Raw genomic sequence first — 24,365 nt, 5'->3', positions numbered from 1 at the left:
TGTTATCCACTGACCACCTAATATACCTCCAGCCACATAATCACTTGTTCTTTTCTGTCAGGTGAATGCCTACTTTTTGATCCTGTACTCCACTGGCCTACAGTAAAATTGTTATCTAATGACCGTCTAATATACCTCTAGCCACATAATCACTTGATCTTTTCTGTCCAGGGAATGCCTAATGCTTGGGGCCTATACTCCACTGGCCTACAGTAAAATTGATATCCATTGACCATCTAATATAACTCCAGCCACATAATCACTTGTTTTTTTCTGTATGATGAATGCATAATTTTTGGGGCCTGTAATCTAACTGGCCAACAGTAAAATTGTTATACGCTGACCGCCTAATGTACCTCGAGCCACATAATCACTTGTTATTTTCTGTACGGTGCATGCCTAATGTTTGGGGCCTATACTCCAATGGCCTTCAGTAAAATTGTTATCCAATGACCGTCTAATATACCTCTAGCCACATAATCACTTGATGTTTTCTGTCCGTTGAATGCCTAATGTTTGGGGCCTGTACTCCAGTGGGCTACAGTAAAATTGTTATTCAGTGACCGCATAATGTACCTCGAGCCACATAATCACATTTTCTTTTATGTAAGTAGTGATGAGCGGCATAGGCAATATTCAAATTTGCGATATTTCGTGAATTTTTGCCCGAATATTCACCATAAATTAGCAAATTCGAGAATTCTTGATCTCCAGTCATAGTTTACTTGATTGCGGAAATCAGCAATGTAATATATTCATGCTAAATTTGTGATAAATTTGCAATAAATTCACGATTAGAATATTTAACACTTTTTGCAAATACGAATAAATAGCACTGTATTCTAAATATTTGTGAATTCGAAGTGGCGATATTCGCAATTAAAATTTGCGATTCAAATATTCGCGCTCAACACTATATGTGAGGTGAATGCCTAATTTTTAGGGCCCGTACTCCCGTGGCCTAAAATAAAAAATTTCTAAGCTCCAGCAGGGCACATTTTGGAGAATTTCCTTTTAAGACACATAAAAATGGCCTTTGATTAAAATACATATTTTTTGTGGGAATTTTTGTCATTAATCCCCCTCTAGTATGTCACTGTCCATATTGTGGGACTATTTGTGCACTTCTAGTAAGTATTTGGTGGCTGAAAATATGACCTGAAGGTTTTTTAGGTTCGCCTTCCATTAAAGTGAATGAGGCCCGCCACAAACTTGCAGTTCGCGAACATTTGATCGCGTTTCCGCGATGGCGTTCGCAAATCGTCCCGACGATGTACATCCATCACTATTAGTCTAATTTCACACTCGTGCTTTGGCTTTCCTTTTGCGAGAACCGTTCAGGGCTCTCACAAGCGGTCCAACAGATCAGTTTGCATTCTAATGCATTCTGAATAGAAAAGGATCCGCTCAGAATGCATCAGTTTGCATCAGTTCAGTCTCCATTCCGCTTTGGAGATGGACACCAAAATGCTGCTTGCAGCGTTTTGGTGTCCGTCTGATGAAAATGAGCCAAACGGATCCGTTCTGGCACACAATGTAAGTCATCAATATTAAAAGCATTTAATCCTGACAATATCTCTAACTTCTTTTGGCGAAAACTGCACCAGATGAAAGACTCATCATGCTTCCTTTTATAATCGGAAGATGTCCAGGAGTGCTATCAACTCAGGAAGAAACCAGTGGGGCCCATGTATACCCATCCACTATTCAGAAAAGTCTGTCCAGAAGTCTGGGAAGGTACAGACCCAAGCACTCCTACCCACTATTCAGAAAAGTATGGCCAGTCTTCATACTGTAGAAGAATTGTTGCCAGAAAGCTATAATTCCAATGTGGAAACAAGACTAAGAGAATCAGCTACCCACAAAAACATAGAAATTGGGGTGCAGAAAAATAACAGCAGGTGCTCTGGACTGATGAGTAAAAATTTGAAATATTTGACTGTAACAGGAGACAGTTTGTTCACTGAAGGGCTGTAAAGTGGTAAAAGTGTCTGCAGGCAACAGTGAAGCATGCTGGAGGTTCCTAGCAAGCTTTGGGCTGCATTTCAGCAAGTGAAGTTGAGGATTTGGTCAAGATTAAAGGGATTGTGCAGCCAGTACATATTGATGACCTAACCACAGGTCATCAATATCTTATACGTGGGTGTCCGACACCCAGCACCCCCGCTGATCAGGTGTTTGAAGAGAACGCAGTGCTTATACAAGCACTGCTTCCTCTTCGAGATTACACTGATCTTCTTCCCACTTTCAGCGGCGGTGAACTGTAATTACAATTGCTTGTCCCATTCAAGTGAATGGAACAAACACTTGTAATTACAGTGTGCCGAGGAGACTTCAGAGACGACACACAGTGTAATATTGAAGAGAAAGTAGCGCTCGTATGAGTGAGGTGTCCTCTTCAAACAGCTGATAGGCAGGTGTGCCGGGAGTCGGACCTCCACCACATTCTGAGGATAGATCATCAATATTTACTGGCTGCACAACCCATTCAATATTGTCCTTAATGCTGAGAAATACTTATACATCTTGCAATATCATGAGAGAGGTACCTGATTGGCTCCAAATGTATTCTGTGGCAGTACAAGGATCCCAAACATACATCCAATGTCATTAACCCTTTCATGACCAAAGGTCATTGATGCCCCAGTGTCCAGGTCAAAATTTACAAATCTGACATGCGTCACTTTAAGTGGTAATAGCTTTGGAACACTTTTACTTATCCACGCCATTCTGAGATTGTTTTCTCGTGACACATTGTACTTCATGACAGTCATAAATTTGAGTCAATATACATCTCCTTTTTTTAAAAAAAAAATCCCAAATTTACCCAAAAAAATTTAAAATTTGCAATTTTCTAAATTTCAATTTCTCTGCTTCTAAAACAGAAAGTGATACCTCATAAAATATTTATTACATAACATTCCCCATATGTCTACTTTATGTTGGCATCATTTTGGAAATGTTATTTTATTTTTTTAGGACGTTAGAAGGCTTAGAAGTTTAGAAGCAATTCTTAAAATTTTTAAGAAAATTTCCAAAACCCACTTTTTAAGAACTAGTTCAGGTCTGAAGTCACTTTGTGGGGCCTACATAGTGGATAACCCCATAAATGACCCCATTGTAGAAACTACACCCCTCAAGGTATTCAAAACCAATTTTACAAACATTATTAACCCTTTAGGTGTTCCACAAGAATTAAAGGAAAATGGAGATGAAATTTCTAAATTTCACTTTTTTAGCAGATTTTCTATTTTATGACATTTTTTTCTTTAACACATTAAGGGTTAACAGCCAAACAAAACTCAATATTTATTACTCTGATTCTGCGGTTTACAGAAACACCCCACATGTGGTCGTAAACTGATGTAAGGGCGCACGGCAGGGCGCAGAATGGAAGGAGCGCCGCATGGTTTTTGGAAGGCAGATTTTGCTGGATTGGTTTTCTGAACTCCATATGTTTTTTATTTTTCTACCGATCGTCTTGTGCAGGGGCTCATTTTTTGCAGAAAGAGTTGAGGTTTTTATTGGTACCATTTTTGGGTACATAGGATTTTTTGATCATTCATTATTACACTTTATGGGACAAGGTGGCCAAAAAATTGGCTGTTTTGGAACAGTTTTTTTTTTTTTTTTTTACAGCGTTCATCTGAGGGGTTAGGTCATGTGACAGTTTTATAGAGCAGATCGTTACGGATGTGGCAATACCTAATATGTATACTTTTTCTTATTTATTTAAGTTTTACACAATAATAGCATTTCTGAAACCAAAAAAATGATGTTTTAGTGTCTCCATAGTCTGAGAGCCATAGCTTATTTATTTTTTGGGCTATTGTCTTAAATATGGGCTCATTTTTTGCGGGATGAGGTAACGGTTTGATTGGTACTATTTTGGGGTATATTCGCCTTTTTTGATCGCTTGGTGTTGCACTTTTTGTGATGTAAGGTGACAAAAATGGCTTATTTTTTTACACCGTTTTTATTTTTTATGGTGTTTATTGGACGGGGTTGATGATGTGATATATTTATAGAGATGGTCGTTACGGACGCGGTGACACCTAATATGTGTGGTTTTCTGTTTGTTTGGTTTTTTTTTTATAGGAAAAGGAAATTTATTTTTTACATTTTTATTTATTTATTTTTACTTTTATTATTTTCACTTTTTTTTTTATCAGTTCCCTCTTGGCTCTTGAAGATCCAGTGGGGCTGATGGTTGTACTATACTTTGCAATGCTCTTGCATTGCAAAGTATAATACAATCAGATGCCTGTAGGTGGCAGCACTGGACGCCTATACCATGGCAACCGGACGCCTTTGCAAAGCGTCCGGTTGCCATGGCAGCCCTGATGGTTGAGAGAGAGGGGGCCCCCTCCCTCTATTACCCCCATGGATGCCGCTACTGCGGCATCTATGGGGTTACAGCAGTGTCAGCATAGAGCTGACACACGCTGCTGATGGCGGCGGCTCAGGAATGGAGCCGCCGCCATCACACACACACAAGGGGGACCGCATCGGGGGCAGGGGGCAGCGCTGGAAACGGGGGAGGGGGGGGGCAGCATTTTACTTACAGATCGGAGGGGGGGGGCAGACCGCTTCGGGGGGGCAGGATAAGATGATCGACACGAAGGAGGCACAGATCGGTGCAGGAGGGGGCGGACCGCATCGGGGGCAGGACAAGAACAAGGAGGGGGCACAGATCGGGGCAGGACCGCATCGGGGGCAGGACATGAACAAGGAGGGGGCACAGAGGGGGCTTCAGGACACATTACCGATTTCAGGCTGTGATCTGCAGAGCGCAGACAATTAACAACAATTAAGACAAAAAATATAGAACTTTAATGTGTATAAGTATTCACCATGTATAAGTCAGTACTTTGTGTGCAATTATAGATGGAAGTCTCTTGGGATATGTCTTATATACAGCCACACGGTCAGGTTTCCTTATGCAGTTTTGGAAGCTAAAACCAGGAGTGAATTCAAAACAAAGGAGTAGTTGTATGGTATCTGTCCTTTATACTTTATCTCCTTTTATAATCCACTCTTGATTTTGGCTTTCAAAACTGCATGCAGAAACCTGACCATGTGGCTGTACCCTTAGCTTAGCACATTTAGACCTTGGGATTTTTGCCAATTCCTCCACACAAAACATTCAGTAGTCTTCAAGTCATGCCACAGATTCTCAATTGGATTGAGGTATGGACTTTAACTAAGCCATTCCAAGGCATTTCAATGTTTTTCTTTAAGCCACTCCAGTGTAGCTTTAGCAGTATGTTTAGGATCATTGTCCTACTGGAAGGTGAACCTCAGGTCCAGTCTTAAAATTTCTGTAGATGGATACAGGTTTTCCACAAGAATTGTCTTGAATTTACTCCCTCCTTCAGTCTTAACTAGTTTCTCAGTCCATGCCAATGAAAAGCATCCACACAACATTATGATGCCACCACCATGCTTCTCTGTGGAAATGGTGTTCATGAGGTGATGGGAATAGCATTTTCCATGATGGTCTCATCTGACCAGTAAAGCTTCTTCCATGTGTTTAGGGAGTATGTCATGTGCTGTTTGGTCAACTCCAAATGTGTTTTTTTTAATGGTTTTAAAGCAATGTTTTTCATCTGTGGGCACTCTTCCCTAAAGTCCCACTCTGCTGAGTGTGTAGCTTATAGTGATCTAATGGACCAACAGTGTTCCTGTTTGTGCCTTTGTTGAATCTCTGATTAGTGCCCTCTTTGCCTGGTCTGTGAATTTTGGTGGACAGCCTTCTCTTGTAAGGTTTGTAGTTGTGCCATACTCTCTCCATTTATTTTGGTAAAATAACTTAATAGCAGGGGACAAAATTCAAATTCACAATATTTCGCGAATATTTGGGCGAATATTCGTCATATATTTGTGAAGTGGAGAATTTGCGATTATTTTCTTGATTGCGAAAATTGGCAATGTAATATGCGTGTATTGCGTGCGCAATACAGGCATGGGTCACTGTTGCTACATTTTTCAAGCTGCTAGAAGTTTCCTGAGACTGGAGAAAATGCTTGGCACGGCAGAACATTACAATAGTTTATATGCAGATAGAGTGCTTCCAATTAAATTCGTAATTGCGCAAATCGGCAATTAATGATGCGCATATTTTTGTGCAGTACGTGCAATTTCACATTTTAGCAGATCTGACTACATATTACTGATTGGTGCACTATTACAAAAGTATTGTTGTGAACTTGTGACATCACAGCACTTTGTATATAACACTACCTAACACCCTGCACTGGAACCAGCTACACTATATCAGGATATAACTTACACTGACTATCTCCCACTAACTATCTGTATTATATATATAAGCTAACTAACTATCTAATGTAATTAAACAGTGAAGCACAGAGCACAGCAATGACACTGCTGTCTCTCTCAGAACTGCAAAAAACTGCAGAAAATGGCTGCTGGGGAGGTTCTTATATAGTAAGGGGTAGGCAGCTTTCCTATTGGTTGCTAGGGATGTTGCTAAGCTCAGTCAAAGACATTGCAGCCTTCTCATTGGCCCACAAGCAAGAAGGGAAAAAATAATCTAGAATATTTGCGAATACAAATATATAGCACTATATTCTAAGTCTTCGCAAATTCTCGAAGTGGCAATATTCGCAATTAAAATTTGCAATTCAAATATTCACGCCCAATACTATAACTTAATAGTGCTCTGTGGGATCCTCAAAGTTTGTGATACTTTTTATAACCCAACCATGATCTATATTTCTCCATAACATTGTCCCTGACCTATTTGGAGAGCTCCTTGGTCTTGTGTATTTATACTGTCATCGTGTGTCTGATCATGTGACACTTTGCACACGGGGGGCACTAGGCATCTAATTGTGTGATTTATGGTTAATTGGTTCGACTAGGCCTTATTTTAGGTTTTCACGGAAAAAGATTCCCATTGCTATTACAACTTTTTGCTTTTTGCTTTTTATTTATTTATTTTTACACCAAAGTAATGGCACAGACCTTTCACACAGACCTTCCTTCATCTGGTAATTTTTGAATGGTTATATGCAGGGGTGTCACTTTTTCATTAGCTGAGGGGCCACTGAGGAAGAGGTACAGCACCTCGAAACGCGTCTGGCGTGAGGAGTGAGCGTTGCACTTACCAATCTAACAGAGATAATATCTACAATAAGAAAATAAGATAAAGGAGAATCCGCTTTGTCCGGATCCTGAGCAAGCGGTCGCCTATTTGTAATGTTATCTCAGCTTTACCCGGTCTCCTAAGCAACCAGGTCACGTGGGACGCCACGCTGAGGTCTAGCACACCACGTGGGACGGCGCTGGTGTGCGGCCGCCTGGAATCAGCGCTGCAAAGAGGCAGTGAAGAAGGGTAAGACCCAGCTCCTGGGGAGCACCTATTATGGGGAGTATATGCTTTTAGTCTTTAATAAATTGTACATCATTGTTCTTTCAAGTGCGCCCATCTGAGTGTGCCCCTTCTTTTTTGCTATCTACGCTTTCACTTTGGGCCTTAGGGTGGGCCTTGTAGGTGAGCACCTTTTCCATACGGTGAGAGGTTGAGCCGCTGAGTTTTCCATGTTCATTTTTTTCATTAGCTGTCACAGTGCTGCCAACCGACAGTGTATAATGCGGCAGGACATAACACTGCGCACAGGAGCAGGGATCGGTGGGTAGTGGCTGCAGTGTTAGATATAAACATAGCAAGGAGGACCGGGCTCAGTGAAGATTGAAGCATGGACGGCAGACCAACTATTAAGTTGTTATTCATCTGTGGTTGAAAGACAAGAGCCAGTGACCTGTTTGCAGAGTGTCTATGACCCAAGAGAATCCCTGCAACAAAATCATGTGTGACAAACTTATCGCTCCTCTCATAGCCCTCCAGTTCCACACCTTGATAATGGCCTACAGTGTGCGTCTTGAAACTCTTACCTGCTTCCAGCTGCTGGACATTAAGTTATGCGTGTGTAAGTGTATATACATGCGTATCTGTACGGTATGTAAGTTCTATATATAGTAAGTGTGTTGTATACATGTGGTGAGCAATGTACAGGTGTCCATGTTGTCAGAGTGTGTTAGAGCAGGCTAGTGAATGTGGTAAGTGTGCAAGCAAACATGAGTGCTTCCATATAAGTATGTTTAAGTATGTAGTCAGAGTGTGCACAAGCTTGCCTATGTATTTAATAAGTGTGCATATGAACCTATGTATGTATGCAGTCAGTGTGCATATGTGCCTGTCTATGTATGTAATCAGACTGCATATGAGCCAGGAGTGTCGGACCAAAGTCCCTTGGGTCCACCAGATGAAAAGATTCTGAGGGCCCACCCTCTGAGTATATAAGACCTTAATGGCCCTGTTTTATTAGGGGTCCACTATTGTCAGAGCTTGGGCCCACTGGAGAATCCTCTGGTACTCTGGTGGGCCAGTCCGACCATGTGATCCAGTATATGTATCTGGTCAGTATGAGGCCGTCTATGTACTGTATGTAGTCACTATGAATCTGTCAATGTATTTAATGCAAATAAGCGTGTCTATGTATGTGGGTATATGAGCCAGTCTATGTATGTGGGTGTAGAGCCAGTCTATGTTTGTGGTCAGTGTGCGTATGAGCCTGTCTACGTATGTAGTTAATATGAGCCTGTTTACATATGTAGTCAGAGTGCATATGAACATGTCTATGTATGTAGACATACAAGCCAGCCTATGTATGAATGTAGACAGTGTGTGTATAAGCTGGTCTATGTATGTGGTGTGAGGTGGGGTATATGCAGAGACTTCTCAAGGGGGGAAAGGTTGAAAAACTTAGCTGTGAAGCTTTGGCCAGATTTGAAGTATTGTGCATATTGCACTCCCCTCCATTCTCATGGATCCTGTTACAGAGGGCTAAACTGAGGATATGGCTGCTGGTTATCGAGGAGAAAGATTCCTAGTCTTCTCTTCCACAAAGAAATTTGTACCAAAGCATGCTTGAGAAAGAGGGCGCAGTTCCCTCCAAACATCACAGGTAGTCTGTGTTAACGCTCCATCCACCTCCTGAATGCTTTCTACTTTGAATGCCGCAGAACTGTAAAGGACTCTGCCAAAGATTGGAGATTATGGGGATCATTTATTATTAAATATATGCCAATTTTTGGCATATATCTGTTGCTAGTTCGGTCGCAAAGCGGATTTGCAGTTTGATCTGCGACTTTTCCACGCTCACGCCAGGTCTAAAAAAGGGGGAGTGGTGTGGGCGGGGAAGGGTGCGGCCCAGCTCATTTATAGGTTTAGGCTGGCAGTCGATGTGCCTAAGTTATGTAGAAGCCGGTGCTTCTATAAATTTTGCATTGATCTGTGTGTACCATGCTTTATCAGTGTACATATGCGCCTGTCCATGTACAGTATATGGTCAGTGTACTGAATGTGCTGATCTTAGTTCTGTTACTCTACCTATGATGGCCTAGGCTTGGTTGTGTTATCATTCTGATGCAGTAAGCTTAGTTCTGTTAACATACATGTCTGATTGACTGATCATGAGCAGGCGTGAGAGCTGCATTTACATGTAGCAATCATTTGTCCCCTGTGGGGATTCGCTCTGGTAGTTAGGACTAGCGGATGCAGTATAGAGGCAAAGTACACAGTTCTTGAATCAAACAGCGGTGTTTATTCACACATTGGTGTATAACAAAATGCAGATAAGCTGTATCACAAAACGCAGGTGGCTTGGTGTTTGTTCACACACAAAGAAAGTCCATAAACAATAAAAGTCACCTTTTCTCCTGGGTGTTAATTCACACCCTGTTAGCAGTTCAGCCTGATCAAGTCCATAGGCGGCCTGTTCACCTTTAGAGGGGCCTGAGTCCTCCAGCAGGCTCAAACCTCAAATCCCAGCACAGCCCTCAGTTCACAGCACACAGACTCCTGAGCTCCACTGTCAGAGGGAGGTAAATCCACACACCTAGCAGTGCTGGCTGTTATTTTCCTGGCAAAACCCGGCCTGGAACATGAGGAGTAGTCACCCACCCAGCACTTTAACTACTCCCAGTAAGAGCCATACCGGATCAGCTATGACAGTCATGCTAACTCTCAAAGTGTCAATTAGCAATTAGTGTTGAGTGTGAATATTTGAAAAGCAAATTTTTATTGCGAATATCAGAACTTCGAGAATTCGCGAATATTTAGAATATAGTGCTATATATTCATAATGACCACTATTCTTTTTTTTTTTTTAACACAGTACACATCAGGTAATCATCCCTCCCTTCTTCTAGCTTGCGGGCCAATGAGAAGGCTTTGTCACAGCTTAGCAACATCCCTAGCAACCAATAAAAAAGTTGCCTACCCCTTTCTATATAAGAACCTCCCCAGCAGCTATTTTCTAAAGTTTATTGCAGTTATGAAAGATACAGCAGTGTCATTGCTGTGCTCTGTGCTTTGTTGTATTACATTAGACAGTTAACTTATATATATAAGCTGATAGGTTCCAGTGCAGCGTGTTAGGCAGTGTAAAAGGTTCTGCTGTCCATACATACATGCCACAGACATAGTGCTGTGATGTCACAAGTTGTACGTATTGCGAAAAAATATGTGCATCATTAATTGCCGGAAATTTGCAAACGCAAATATATTGGAGCACTCTATCTGCTGTAGGAAAGCGCAAGGGGCAGTCATTGACGGAAGATATGTGTCACCGAGGTTCCTGACTGACACTATTGGTTATTTAGTGTGGCTGTAAAGCCTATCCGGGCTGGCTCTTACTGGGAGCAGCCAAAGTGCAGGGTGGGTGGGTTTTGCCAGTCTCTGTGTTGGGGCCTGAGATTTTGGGCTGGAATTAAAGGGAACCTGTCACCGGGATTTTGTGTATAGAGCTGAGGACATGGTTTGCTAGATGGCCGCTAGCACATCCGCAATACCGAGTCCCCATAGCTCTGTGTGGTTTTATTGTGTAAAAAAAACGATTTGATACATATGCAAATTAACCTGAGATGAGTCCTGTACGTGAGATGAGTCAGGGACAGGACTCATCTCAGGTTAATTTGCATATGTATCAAATCGTTTTTTTTACACAATAAAAGCACACAGAGCTATGGGGACTGGGTACTGTGGATGTGCTAGCGGCCATCTAGCAACCCATGTCCTCAGCTCTATACACAAAATCCAGGTGACAGGTTCCCTTTAAGGCCTGCTATCTTGTTTGGATGAAAGCATGTGGACTTCTGTTTCACCCAAGGACATATGTGTTGCTGCCTGGTGTGAACAAACACCAGACTCAAGTTGACAGTTTTTTCCTTGAAACTGACTTTTTGTTGTCACTTTCCTTATGTGTGAATAAAACACTGAACCGTTTAAGTTAAAGACGTTGTTATTGCCTCTATACTGCATCCGCAAGCCTGTCTACCAGAGCAAATCCCCACAATTGGTGTCGGATGCGGGCAAACGCAGTAAGGCAAGTGCATGTCCTACATTAAGCCGGCAAGGTCGTGTCCCCTGACAAAATGGAGGCGGTCGTGAAAGCCCTCATGGAGGCTAACTTGCAGCAGCGGGAGGCTAACAAGCAGCAACAAGAAACTAAGCAGCTGCTATTACAACATGTAATGGCATTGCAAGCGGCAGGCGCGTCCCAGAACGTCCACGATGCCCGGAAAGCTGTCCGCGCGGTGATTCCTAAGATGACCCCCTCGGATGACATCGAAACCTATCTGGCGGTCTTCGAAAAGCTGGCCATGAGGGAAAAGTTAACCCGAGACCAGTGGGCTGAGGTCGTCACTCCGTTCCTGGCGTCTGGTCCCCAGTAAGTTTTTGGATCTCCAAAATGATCAAGCGGCTGACTACCCGACAGTAAAAGGTGAGATCATGGCGAGACTCGGGGTGAATGTATTGGTCCAGGCCCAGCGGGTGCATCAGTGGCTGAACCCGTCAGACCACAATATTATGATCTGCTGCACCGATTGCAAAAATGGCTGCAGCTTGACATATTGACTCCCACTGCTATGTTGGATCGGCTGTTGGCGGATGTGTTTTGGAGGGCTTTGCCGTACCCTCTCCATTTACTGGATCAGCCAGGTGTCTCTGGTTAATGCCTTGGAGATGGGCGACCTGGTGGAGCGCTACGAGGCCACCAGAAATCTGCAGGGTTTTTTTTTTTGGGAGGGTGTCAGTCAAACCCCGGAAATGTCCGCTCCAAACACTGCGGCTGGTGCCAGCCAAACAAGTCCGGGACATACCCCCTGCAGACCCAGCCCCGGTGGTCTTCTGGCAGTGTCACGAGTCTGGACACATAAGAGCCAACTGTCCCTATCGGGGTGAACCCATGGATACCAAGTATGGCTACCGCCACTCATTGTATGCCAGGAAGCTGTGCGCCACAGGTACCTCCGAGACTGTAGACAATAGTCACCTGTGCCAGGTGGAAATGGGGGACACTCTGGTGGTGTCGCTGCTGGATTCAGGGAGCCTGGTGTCCCTGGTAAGAGCTGCCCTGGTGCAGCCCGCAGAGTATACTGGCCGAAAAGTCGGCGTTGTCTGCATTCATGGGGACTTAAAGGACTATCCCATCGCCCTGATCTCTCTGTCGACAGTGGCCAGCAGGTGGACGCATGAGGTGGCCGTCGCTACAAAGTTGCCATATGAGTTAATAATTGGGAGAGACTTCCCCGGTTTACCGGCACTATGGCTGGATACGAAAGTTACCGATACCCGGGAGACAGATGTATCCCTAGCAGAGTGGCCCAGCTCAGGGGGGAGACCATAACCCTGGGATCCTGACTCAGAAGGGCCAGCAGTAGGGGTGACCGCCACTTCGGTGGAAGAGGGGGAGACAACCCCACTAAGTGTGATGGTGGGAGACGTGGAGGACTTGCCGCCGGGTCCTGAGCTGTCAAACCTCAATGTCTCTGATGTCTCTGAGGATAATTTTGGTACAGCACAGCACCAGAACTCGACTCTGTCTCGAGCCTGGGAAAATGTGGTAATAGTTGAGGGTGAGCTGCAACAATCGGGGTCTATGTTCCCCTGTTTTGTGGTTCAGCAGGAGATGCTGTACCGGATAAATCAACTATGGGGTGAACATATTGAACAGCTGGTGGTGCCCAAGGCGTATCGCAAGCTCGTGTTGGAGTTAGCCCACCAACATGTTCTTGGGGGACACCTGGGCCAACAGAAAACGCAGGACCGGATTCTACAGCGGTTCTACTGGCCCAATGTGTTCAGAGAGGTGGAAGAGTATTGCAAGTCTTGCCCAACCTGCCAGATAACCAGCCCCTTGCCATATTTCCGTAGTCCCCTGGTCCCTCTCCCGATAATTGAGGTTCCATAGCGGAACGCTATAAATCTGATAGGCCCAGTACCGAAGTCCGCTAGAGGGCACCAACACATCTTGGTCATCCTCGACTACTCCACTCGGTACTTGGAGGCGGTGCCACTGCATTATACATCAGCCAAACTCATAGCTAAGGAGTTAATGGAGATGTTTTCCCAAGTGGGTCTGCCTAAAGAGGTTCTGACTGACCAAGGGACCCCTTTTATGTACAAGGTCATGAGACAACTCTGTAAGTTGCTCCACATAAAACAGTTGCGGACGTCCGTCTATCACCCGCAAACAGACGGCCTGGTGGAGAGGTTTAATCAAACATTAAAAATTATGTTAAAAAGAGTGGTGTCTAAGGATGGGAGGGACTGGGATCTTCTTCTGCCCTATCTCATGTTCACAGTGCGAGAGGTGCCCCAGGCCTCTACTGGGTTCTTGCCCTTCGAACTGCATACACCCTCGAGGTCTGTTGGACATGGCCAAAGAGGCGTGGGAACAACACAAAAATGCTGTTGAGTATGTCACCCAGATGCAAGGACGGATGGAAACAGTGTTGCCTCAGGTTAGGGAGCATATGGAGGCAGCAGCAGCGAGCCCAGAGTAGGGTCTATAATTGGCAAGCTCGGGTCCGGAATTTTAACCAAGGTGATCGGGTATTGGTGCTGGTACCAACCGTAGACAGTAAGTTCCTAGCTAGGTGGCAGGGGCCCTACGAGGTACTTGAAAATATTGGAGAGGTAGATTACAAGGTACATCAGCTGGGGAGGCGAAAGCAGGTGTACCGTGTGAATCTGCTCAAACCCTGGAAAGATAAGGAAACCTGTACGGAAGACAGCCCACATCCAGGGTTTCTAGGGGAAGCGGATTCGATCCCTCTGTCTGAAGCAAGGAAAGTGACTGCCACAGTGAAAATTGCTGACAGCCTCACCTCTAAACAGGCTCAGGAAGCCAGGGAGTTCATTAGTCGGAACACGGATGTGTTCTCGGACCTTCCTGGACGCACTTCCATAATCCGACCTGACATTATCACTGAGCAACAGGCAAAAGTCTGGTTAAAACCATACCGGGTACCCGAGGCTCGGCGACAAGCCATCGCGGATGAAGTGCAGCTAATGCTACAGCTATCTGTCATCAAGGAGTCAAAAAGTGAATAGGCCAGTCCGATACTCTTAATACCCAAGCCGGATGGGACATTGCGCTTCTGTAACGACTTCCGCAAACTGAATGAGGAGTCCAAGTTTGACACATATCCCATGCCCCGAGTAGCTGAGCTTATTGAGAAGTTAGGCCAAGCCCGGTATTTCTCTGTGTTAGACCTCCCAAAGGGTACTGGCAGGTACCCTTGACAGAGGCTGCCAAGGAAAAAACGCCTTTCATCACGCCAGAGGGGCTGTATCAGTACAAGGTATTACCCTTTGGTCTACATAGCGCTCCCACCACGTTTCAAAGGCTAATGGACATTGTACTCCGTCCACAACGTCGGTACGCTTTGGTGTACCTGGATAGGTATCGTTATCCGCAGCACCGACTGGGAAAGTCACCTACCTAAAGTACAGGCTGTAGTGGACTCCCTTAGGAAAGCTGGCTTAACCACTAATCCAAAAAAGTGCATGATAGGGTTAGAAGAGACCAAGTACCTAGGGTATGTAATTGGGCGCGGAATTATTAAACCTCAGGTAAACAAAATTAAGGCAATTCGGAATTGGCGACGACCTATTACTACTCAGCAAGTAAAGTCGTTCCTGGGAATGGTGGGATACTATATGAGGTTTGTCCCCCACTTTGCTACAGTCGCTGCACCATTGACAGACCTTTTGAAGGGACGCAAGTCAGTGACAGTCGAGTGGAATGAGCAGGCGTAAAAGGCTTTCTCCGCTCTGAAGTCGGCCCTGTGTGGGTCCCCGGTGTTGGTTACGCCCGACTTTAAGAGGGAGTTTGTGGTACAGACCGATGTCTCTGAAGTAGGCCACGGAGCTGTACTCTCTCAGGACATCAATGGGGAGGAACATCCCATTGTTTTCCAAACTTACCCCAACCGAGACTAGGTACAGTATAGTGGAGAGAAAGTGCCTGGCCATCAAGTGGGCACTCAAGTCTCTCCGCTATTATCTGTTGGGGAGAAAGTTCCATCTGGTGACCGACCACTCCCCTCTCAAGTGGATGAGCCAAGCCAAAGAGAGGAATGCTCGGGTAACCAGGTGGTTTTTGTCTCTACAGAGCTTTAAGTTTTCTGTGGAACATAGGGCAGGCAGGTTACAGGGAAATGCAGATGCCCTGTCCCGTGTACACTGTCTGGCAGGTTTTCACCCCCTCAGGGTTGAACAAAGGGGGGAAGTATGTAGGAAAGCACAAGGGGCTGTCATTGATGGAAGATATGTGTCACTGAGGTTCCTGCCTCGGTGAGGTAAGAGTCGGCAATTTTAAGTGTCATCGGCAGCTAGTGCTGACTGACACTATTGGTTATTTATTGTGACTGTAAAGCCGATCCGGGTCGGCTCTTACTGGGAGCAGCCAAAGTGCAGGGTGGGTAGCTTTTCCCCACATTCCAGGCTGGGTTTTGGTTAGGGATATAAAACCCAACCAGCAGTCTCAGCTGGGTGTGGATTATCCTCCATCTGACAGTGGAGTTTTGCCAGTAACTGTGTTGGGGCCTGAGAGTTTGGGCCGGGATTAAGACCTGCTATCTTGTTTGGATGAAAGCACGTGGACTGTTTCACCCAAGGACTTATGTGCTGCTGCCTGGTGTGAACAAACACCAGACTCAAGGTGAATTTTTTTTCCTTGAAACTTACTTTTTGTTCTCACTTTCCTTTATGTGTGAATAAAACACTGAACCGTTTGAATTAAAGACGTTGTCGTTGCCTCTATACTGCGTCCGCAAGCCTGTCTACCAGAGCAAATCCTCACACTGAATATAAGGGTACATTCACACTTGCGTTTTTCTTTTCCGTCCTAGGGGTTCTATACCAGAAAAGAACTGATCAGTTTAATCCCCATGCATTCTGAATGGAGAGCATTCCGTTTAGGATGCATCAGGATGTCTTCAGTTCAGTCTTTTTAACTGATCAGGCAAAAGATAAAACCGCAGCATGCTACGGTTTTATCTTCGACCAAAAAAACTAAAGGCTTGCCTGAATGCCGGATCCAGCATTTTTATCCATAGGAATGTATTAGTGCCGCATCTGGCATTCAAAATACCGGAATGCCGTATCCGTCTTTCCGGTCTGCGCATGCGCAAACTGGTAAAAAAGTGAAAAAAAAATTAAACTGATCCGTTTGTCCGTATGACAAACGGACAGACGGATCCATTCTTGCAATGCATTTGTAAGACGGATCAGGATCCTGTTCAGTCTTAAAATGTAATCAGTTGGCATACGCTTTGCCGGAACTGCCTGCCGGATTCCTCTGCCGCAAGTGTGAAAGTAGCCTAAAGCTATTCTAATGTTCTGCTGTGCCAACCATTTTCTCCAGTCTCAGGAAACTTATACCAGCTTGAAAAATGTAGCATAGGTGACCCACGTCGGTATATTGCCGATTTTCGCAATCAAAAATATATTCGTGCATTCGCAAATATATGACGAATATTCTACAAAATTTTTGCAAAATATTGCAAATTCGAATATTGGCCCTGCCGCTTATCACTATAAGCAATAGCTGCTGCTGACACATAAAGTACCAGCTCTTACTTCAACAAAGCCAGAAACCTCAGTGACTCATACCTTTCATCCACGATGATTCCAGGTACCTTGTTACACCCCATACAGACTCATTATATATATAATCCTAAAGAGATACTATTTAAAACGTAACTTTTATTAATATCAGTTAAATCCCTAAGTATGCATGATATAAACCAGTCGCTGCGCCAATGGTGACCAGGAACTAGGGATGTGGGAAGACTAGTGCTGGGTCTCTAACAACTAATCTTACCCTACACTGGATGTACCTTGAGGTGGCAATGTACTATCCACAAAGATATCCCAAATTGCCAATGGACACCTATAAGGCCCTCCCTGTCCCTGCACAGCAATAGAGACTGCCCAGCTTCGTCACGCTGTGGTGGGGGGCCCTGTTACCAATATGTTATTCTTGGTCCTAATGCAATATCATTCTTTTGGTCTTAATAAGCGTCCCGACGCGTTTCGTTGGACATAGGTCCAACTCATCAGGGGACCTGTTAATAATGGTCCCAGTTTCGGAGGTGGTGGTCCCCTTTGTTGGGCTATGTTTATAACCCCAGACTCAAACCCACCTCTTCCTACTGGGTTACAATGCAATCGTCAGATACTAAGGGGAAGATGAACCCCCATAGAATAGTATATTAAATAGCATGGTACTAATATTTGCCCCCCATGTATCGGTCCACAGGGATACGGCTGTATTGTAAGCTTGTTACTGCTACAAAAATAATGCAAATATTATTTGGCCAAGCTATCTTACAAAGCCAAACTTACCATCATACCATAACATGCAGTTACAAAGGTTTCTATCAACTTCTGCTTCATAGTCAAAGTGGGTCATCAGGTCTTTCTCCACTGAGCTTGTCGACAGTTTCTGCATTATTACTATGTTTTGTGGATGGGAGTGGGTATAATACAAAACATGGATAAAGGGCACTGATATTCAAGTTTACATAGATGCAATGATTTACAATTTCAGTGGAATAAATGAACACTAGACAAGACAGCCTTCACACAATTTCAGTTCCATGCTTGGTGTGCTGATATGCGATGCTCCACCAGGTGCTGTGTGCATGGAGCAATTTTGCTTCTAAACTGCAATAAGAGACAGAAAATGGCATTTTTTTATTCTGTCAGAGGCATACAGAGGTTTTGTAATTAAGACTCATGCCCACGCAGATGGTGCCACAATATAGCTGTGGGCATGAGGCCTTAGATGTATGTCCAGGGTAAAAGCCACGTTTGGAGTATAATTTCTGTAAAAATGTTGTGACTTTTTGGTCTTTTACAACTCTCACATTTCTTTAAAAAAAAAACTGGGCAAGGATGAGCAGGAGGTGGGAAGTTGTGTAAGCATCACCTACTATGGTACTAAGAACAATAGACAACAATAGGACTGACAGCAGTCTAAACAACATCAATGATCACATTTCTAATTTGCTGATTCAAGTGTATGTGTAATAGAGTGTGTCAGATAAATCGCCTGCAATCCTGAACTGCGCCTCTTACAGGGAAATGTGTGAACTGTATTTATTGTGCAATGGTCTTTTATTGCTCAGTGTGCTTAACTAGGCCATGTTATGCTTGCTGTGCTTTGTACCAATGTCCCTTATAACCACTATTCATTGGCAGGTGCTATATCTTTAACAGTTCACTGCTGGTTCTGATATATGTAATACTGGAAATGGGCACTGGGACAGCACTGATGAGGATGCTGATGTGTATTCCTTCATGGACTCTTTTGGGGGCATAGCATTGGTTCCTGAGTGGTTAGCACTGGTACCTTGCAACTTTGGGTTCCTGGGTTCAAATCCGACCAAGGACATCTGCATGGAGTTTGTATGTTCTCCCCGTGTTTGTGTGGGTTTCCTCCCACACTCCAAAGACATACTGATAGGGAGCTTAGATTGTGAGCCCCATTGGGGACACCAAGTGATGATAATGTCTATAAAGTGCTGCAGTAAATGTCAGTGTTATTTAAGTAAGTAAAAAATATATATACGGGACAGCCTTGAAGTGTTCTTGAAACAGTGGTGTAAAATGTGTTAGGCGTGCAGTGCCCCACTGCTATGGCAGTGGTCCACTGATACATGGTTTCAAATGTGCTAATGTATTTTATGCATTTCCTGTGAAAGGGGCAGAAAGGAGTCAAAAGGCCTTAGCAACCAGCTTCATGGTGGGGCTGTGCTAACCACCCCATAAGGAGGAAGAGGTGAGAGCAGTCAGTGTCTGGACAGTGAAAGGAGGAAAATGACAGCCCTATGTTGAGCACCAGCCATAGACAAGCAATGATATAGAGAAAAAAGTGAAGAACAGACAAAAGAGAACTTGGAAAGCATTCCAGTGTTGAGAGGAGGTGCGAAAGAATCTAAAGTCTGTGGAGATAAGCTGTCTAATTGACCTTAGCCATGTTGTTGAGGAAAATAGAAAGTTCAGGAGCCTGGACTTGTATTAGTTGCAGCCTAAGGTATCTGCTGAGAACCTGCATCCTGTAGAGGATATTGCAGATTCAATCATTAGAACACCAACCTACAAAAGGTGCAGAATCTGTCATATAGGGGGGCTGCCTCATGGCTGCACAGTGGAGAGATTATTGTGCACCGCTATATCTGGATGCTTATACCTATCTCAGCTGGAGAAAGAACTTGGCCTGTTGAGTATTTATGCAGCCATGAAAATTGTGAGAACTGTGAAAACTGCATTTTGTGTAAGAACTGCCAGTCCATGCATGCTCACTGCTGCCGTAACTATTAACCCCATTATTGCTACAAGCACTCCTATCCTCTCTGCTCTCCCCTGTAGCTCACTGCATTTGTAGCTGTGATAGATTGTACAGTACTGACAGAGAGCTTTAGCAGCAGCTGCAGCTTAGTCTGCGAGAGAGAAGTAGAGTCTGGCCAGCGGGCATGCTACAACTGTTGGTCCTGAGATCCTGTTGGGTGGTGAATGACCACTGCCATCCAGTTGTCTTGGCCAGGACTGGCTGCAACCCTGTTTAGGACATTCACTCTACTAAGCGTTGGGGATGAGCCTGGCATTGGGAAGGCTACTGTTGTGATCGTAGACTATGAATGTGCAAAGCCACAATGTCCTGCCATGTTATGTATGTGAGTTGCTCTTGAATCCAGTTAGAATTCAAGCAATACAGTGAACCTCAATGTATTGTTGCTTTTTTTGCAGTTTTACTCATTCAAATGGCATAAATGACCCCATAGTCATCAGATTTCGAATGATAATTGTATCCCTAAAGGTGGGAATACACATTCAATAGCTGTCAGCCGTATGTAGCTGTATCTCCCAACTCCATAAGAACTCCTCCATACACATGCATGTTTGGCTAGGCCGAATGTGTATGTTTATTCTATGGGTAGACTGACTTCATCTGTGAGTGAGAGTCGGGAGCTCCCAATACACAGATTGTCTGCTGAACCTGCTGTTCTCAGAGGGGTCGGCTGACAATACACTAATGTGTATGGGGGCCTTAAGGGCCAATGCCCATAAACCCTGCAATGTGCCATATAGATTCACTTTGTTTTTAGAGCTTCAGGCATTATGTGGTATGGTTCTTCTGTAAGACACCACCTTCTCCTCTAGAGGATATGTTCTAAGTATCGTAGTGTGACACATCTGAAAAATCTTCATGAATCCACAAGAAAAAAAAAACTTGCAACTTCAGTCCTTTGCAATCTATGGGTATGTATTACTGATCTGTGGTGTAGATAATTTACCCATGTACATGGGCCCTAAGTGTCATTTGTAGTGATGAGCAGTAGGGGCAATATTCAAATTTGCAATATTTCTGTCGCATGTATGTATGGACAGCAGAACCTACAGCTACACTATCGGCTACACTATATCACGATCTAACCTACACTGACTATCTCCCACTAGCTATCTGTATTATATATATATAAGCTAACTAACTATCTAATGTAATTAAACAGTAAAGCACAGAGCACAGCACTGCTGTCTCTCTCAGAACTGCAAAAAACTGCAGAAAATGGCTGCTGGGGAGGTTCTTATATAGTAAGGGGTAGGCAACTTTCCTATTGGTTGCTAGGGATGTTGCTAAGCTCTAACAAAGACATTGCAGCCTTCTCATTGGCCCACAACCAAGAAGGGAGGTTACTGATGGAAAAAAATAATCTTGAATATTCGCGAATACGAATATATAGCACTTCTATTCTAAATCTTTGCGAATTCTTGAAGTGGCGATATTCGCGATTCGAATATTCGAGCCCAACACTAGTCATTTGTAAAATGAATAAAACATCGTTGTTCTTGCACTGAAAGGGCATAATGCAATGTGTTCTTTTTTTATGAACTGCCACTGGTCTCTGGAAGCATATCTCATCATATAGAAAGTCTATAGGCCCATCTCGATTCCATCTCCTGTAGTGCTTCTCTCTCATCGTTCTAGCAATCAGTGGGGGTCTCAGCATTCGGACCCCCACCTATCAAAACCTTGATATCACTATGGCACTATGGCATATAAAAACTTTTTTCAAAGTACAGTGGATGTAAAAAGTCTACACACCCCTGTTAAAATGTCAGGTTTTTGTGCTGTAAAAAAATGAGACAAAGATAAATCATTTCAGGACTTTTTCCACCTTTAATGTGACCTATAAACTGTACAACTCAATTGAAAAACAAACTGAAATATTTTAGGTAGAGGGAAGAAAACAAAAAAACTAAAATAATGTGGTTGCATAAGTGTGCACACCCTCTTATAACTGGGGATAAGTGTGTACACTTATAACTGGGGATGTAGCTGTGTTCAGAATTAAACAATCACATTCAAAATCATGTTAAATAGGAGTCAGCATACACCTGCCATCATTTAAAGTGCCACTGATTAACCCCAAATAAAGTACAGCTGCTCTAGTTGGTCTTTCCTGAAATTTTCTTAGTCGCATCCCACAGCAAAAGCCATGGTCCACAGAGAGCTTCCAAAGCATCAGAGGGATCTCATTGTTAAAAGGTATCAGTCAGGAGAAGGGTACAAAAGAATTTCCAAGGCATTAGATATACCATGGAGCACAGTGAAGACAGTCATCATCAAGTGGAGAAAATATATGGCACAACAGTGACATTACAAGAACTGGACGTCCCTCCAAAATTGATGTAAAGACGAGAAGAAAACTGGTCTGGGAGGCTACCAAGAGGCCTACAGCAACATTAAAGGAGCTGCAGGAATATCTGGCAAGTACTGGCCGTATTCTTCATATGTCTGGGCTATGGGGTAGAGTGGCAAGACAAAAGCCTTTTCTTTACGAAGAAAAACATCCAAGCCAGGCTACATTTTGTAAAAACACATCTGAAGTCTCCCAAAAGCATGTGGGAAAAGGTGTTATGGTCTGATGAAACCAAGGTTGAACTTTTTGGCCATAATTCCAAAAGATATATTTGGCCCAAAAACAACACTGCACATCACCAAAAGAACACCATACCCACAGTGAAGCATGGTGAGGGCAGCATCATGCTTTGGGGCTGTTTTTCTTCAGCTGGAGCTGGGGCCTTAGTTAAGCTAGAGGTAATTATGAACAGTTTCAAATATCAAACAATATTGGCACAAAACCTTCAGGCTTCTGCTAGAAAGCTGAACATGAAGAGGAACTTCATCTTTCAGCTTGACAACGACCCAAAGCATACATCCAAATCAACAAAGGAATGGCTTCACCAGAAGAAGATTAAAGTTTTGGAATGGCCCAGCCAGAGCCCAGACTTGAATTGAATCCGATTGAAAATCTGTGGGGTGATCTGAAGAGGGCTGTGCACAGAAGATGCCCTCGCAATCTGACAGATTTGGAGTGTTTTTGCAAAGAAGAGTGGGAAAATCTTGCCATGTGCCATGCTGATAGACTCATACCCGAAAAGACTGAGTGCTGTAATAAAACCAAAAGGTGCTTCAACAAAGTATTAGTTCAAGGGTGTGCACACTTATGCAACCATATTATTTTATTTTTATATTTTTTCTTCTCTCTACCTAAAAGATTTCAGTTTGTTTTTCAATTGAGTTGTACAGTTTATAGGTCACATTAAAGGTGGAAAAAGTTCTGAAATGATTTATCTTTGTCTAATTTTTTTTACATCACAGAAACCTGACATTTTAACAGGGGTGTGTAGACTTTTTATATCCACTGTACATGGATACTTTAAATGTTATTTAGTGGTCCCAGCCAGTTGTAAAACTTCACCTTGCTCCTGCTAATGTATTATGCCCCTTGTAAAGACAGTATATGATATAGCACAATTTATATAAATGTCGCAGCCAATATTATGATAGCAGATGAGTGCTCATTTAAAGGCTTATACCGGTTATGGGATAACTATCAGATCGGTGGGAATCCTAGTGCTAGGACCCCCACCAATCACGAGAATGGGGGCCTTAAACCCCATGGAGCTTCCTCTGAAAATCTACAATAAGGCATTGTTTAAACTCTGAGAATATAATGAAGTTAAACTATATTTGCACAATTTATATAGAATCAATCATCTCATTTTTCCTTTTAATCATATATTTGCTGCCCTCTGCTGGAAAATAAAATTAGGATTTATGTTTGACTCTAACTTGAAAAGGTTTTTCCTGATTTCATTACATAAGATCTACAGATTTTGTGTTTTAATTCTGCCTGCCGAATCCATCAAAACGTATGCAAACTGATGGCATTTGTCAGACGGATCAGGGTTCTGATCCGTATGACAAATACATTGAAATGCCGGATCCGTCTCTCCGGAAAAACAGATCCAGGATTTATTTTTTTTCACATTTATTGCAGTCTGAGCATGCGCAGACTGAAAAAACTGATCCGTTTTGCCGGAACACTCGGGGCCGGATCCGGCATTAATGCATTTCAATGGGAAAAATTTTGGACGGAGATAAAACTGCAGCATGCTGCGGTATTATCCCGTCCTGAAAAGTCAAAAAGACTGAACTGAAGACATCCTGATGCATCCTGAACGGATTGCTCTCCATTCAGAATGCATTTGGAGAAAAGTGATCAGTTCTTTTCTGGTATAGAGCCCCTAGGACGGAACTCAATACCGGAAAAGAATAACGCTAGTGTGAAAGTACCCTTAATATACAGAGCAGTCATGTCTTGATCTTGTCCAGTTCACAGTTTGGACAATGATAAGTGAGCTGAACAAGTCTCTCTCCTGTTCTGCTCTATCCCTATGTTCTGCATCTAGTAGGTACAGCATTGTGTTTTATTATATATTTAAGTAGGTAGATTCTTTATTTGTGTTTGTCATTGTCTTCTGTAAATTTACATGTGAAATCCACTTCTCTCAGTCTTGTCTCTAGGGTCCTCGGCAGTGTTTCACAGCGGGGAACCTAACATTTGGCTACCTGATGAATTCGGCAGCCAGCTAGAGCCCATGCCATAAATATGCTATGGCATAGGCTTTA

Source organism: Bufo bufo, chromosome 1, assembly GCF_905171765.1.
Source record: "Bufo bufo chromosome 1, aBufBuf1.1, whole genome shotgun sequence".
In the NCBI taxonomy this organism is placed as follows: Eukaryota; Metazoa; Chordata; class Amphibia; order Anura; family Bufonidae; genus Bufo; species Bufo bufo.
Note: the sequence above shows the minus strand (reverse complement) of the source record.